Raw genomic sequence first — 2,500 nt, forward strand, 5'->3', positions numbered from 1 at the left:
AAGTAAACCCGAGTTCATATAATGCACCGCATCCAAAAGAACTAGCCACAACACGTGCATCACTGAGATGTTTCACTAGATGGAACACGTGCGTGACATTAGGATCCTCCAACACCTCTTCGTGATGGAAAGATAGAATTCGAAGCAACCACAGAAGTACCGTCTAGTGGGTAGGCAACACAGGGACTGATCAACCAATATCACCCAAGGCAACGGGTGAAAATGGAAGAGATGCATGCTTGACCGTTCGATACGCAAGGCATGGAGCCAGCCAGCAAGTGCATCTCGATTACAACTCACACACCCTCACGTTCGCAAGACACCACACCACAAGACGGTCCACCCCCCACCTACCATGGGCAAGCAAGCAAATGGAAACATCAAGTGACGCAGGGTCAAGCATCGCTAGGCATGAAAATAACTTTCCACAATATCCGAGGGACTAGCTGCCGAGCTAACCAACGATCAGTGACGACCGTGTGTTGGTATTAATAAAGCTCAACAACTATGAAGAGGCTAGTTGTGCCATGATAAACATGCTAACGCACGCACCACGTGAGGGGGGAGGCCTCATCAAGCTCCCTTTAAAACCTGCCAGTGTGGAGCTGGCCGGCTCAAGGAGCACTCCCCCCCTATAAGAGGTTAATATGCAAAAGGCAAAATTGTACAAGTAGATACACTTTTTTTGAGCAGACATAAGTCCATATCTCGGGCTATACTTCGAATTTTGATGCGATTTTTTGCAGTAATTCGTAGAATAATGGTATCTCCTTGCTCACCAAATTTCATAATTTTTCTCGAAGGGGAACTATTTTTTTTATTTTTTTTACTTACCGGGTATGTGTAAAATCGGGAAAAATAGAAAAGCACATGTAGACTTCGAATTTCGACCTCATTTTTTCCAGTCCACCACTAAACAATATCAGGAACCTCCCCACAAAATTTCATTCAGTTTGGCCAAGGTCTTAAATTTGACAAATTTTGGCACCAACCTATCTAGTCGCGGTGCACCGACCAACTTGGCCAAGTGCAAAATGCATCCAATTCAAAACTTTTGTGCACCAACACTTTTACAGTACTCATTTGGGGGCATTTGGAGGCCTTTCCAACCCTCACATCTCAAAAACCACGAATTTCATTTTTTCACAAATCTCCCCACCAAGCCATCTAGCTATGCCGTGGTGCACCGCCAACCTTGGCCATGTGCAAAACCCTCCGAACTCAAAACTTTCGTGCACCAAGAATTTCATGGTATTCATTTGGGGGCATTTGGAGGCCATTCCAACCCTCACATCTCAAAAACCACGAATTTCATTTTTTCACAAAACTCCCCACCAAGCCATTTAGCTATGCCGCGGTGCACCGCCAACCTTGGCCATGTGCAAAACCCTCCGAACTCAAAACTTTCGTGCACCAAGAATTTCATGGTATTCATTTGGGGACATTTGGAGGCCATTCCAACCCTCACATCTCAAAAACCACGAATTTCATTTTTTCACAAAACTCCACACAAGCCATCTAGCTATGCCGCGGTGCACCGACCAACTTGGCCATGTGCAAAACCCTCCGAACTCAAAACTTTCGTGCACCAAGAATTTCATGGTATTCATTTGGGGACATTTGGAGGCCATTCCAACCCTCACACCTCAAAAACCACGAATTTCATTTTTTCACAAAACTCCACACAAGCCATCTAGCTATGCCGCGGTGCACCGACCAACTTGGCCATGTGCAAAACCCTCCGAACTCAAAACTTTCGTGCACCAAGAATTTCATGGTATTCATTTGGGGACATTTGGAGGCCATTCCAACCCTCACACCTCAAAAACCACGAATTTCATTTTTTCACAAAACTCCCACCAAGCCTTCTAGCTATGCCGCGGTGCACCGACCAACTTGGCCATGTGCAAAACCCTCCGAACTCAAAACTTTCGTGCACCAAGAATTTCATGGTATTCATTTGGGGGCATTTGGAGGCCATTCCAACCCTCACACCTCAAAAACCACGAATTTCATTTTTTCACAAAACTCCACACAAGCCATCTAGCTATGCCGCGGTGCACCGACCAACTTGGCCATGTGCAAAACCCTCCGAACTCAAAACTTTCGTGCACCAAGAATTTCATGATATTCATTTGGGGGCATTTGGAGGCCATTCCAACCCTCACATCTCAAAAACCACGAATTTCATTTTTTCACAAAACTCCACACAAGCCATCTAGCTATGCCGCGGTGCACCGACCAACTTGGCCATGTGCAAAACCCTCCGAACTCAAAACTTTCGTGCACCAAGAATTTCATGGTATTCATTTGGGGACATTTGGAGGCCATTCCAACCCTCACATCTCAAAAACCACGAATTTCATTTTTTCACAAAACTCCACACAAGCCATCTAGCTATGCCGCGGTGCACCGACCAACTTGGCCATGTGCAAAACCCTCCGAACTCAAAACTTTCGTGCACCAAGAATTTCATGGTATTCATTTGGGGACATTTGGA

This window comes from Vigna unguiculata, unplaced genomic scaffold (assembly GCF_037176805.1).
Source record: "Vigna unguiculata cultivar grain cowpea cultivar isolate G323 ecotype 2 unplaced genomic scaffold, ASM3717680v1 ptg000080l, whole genome shotgun sequence".
Lineage (NCBI taxonomy): Eukaryota > Viridiplantae > Streptophyta > Magnoliopsida > Fabales > Fabaceae > Vigna > Vigna unguiculata.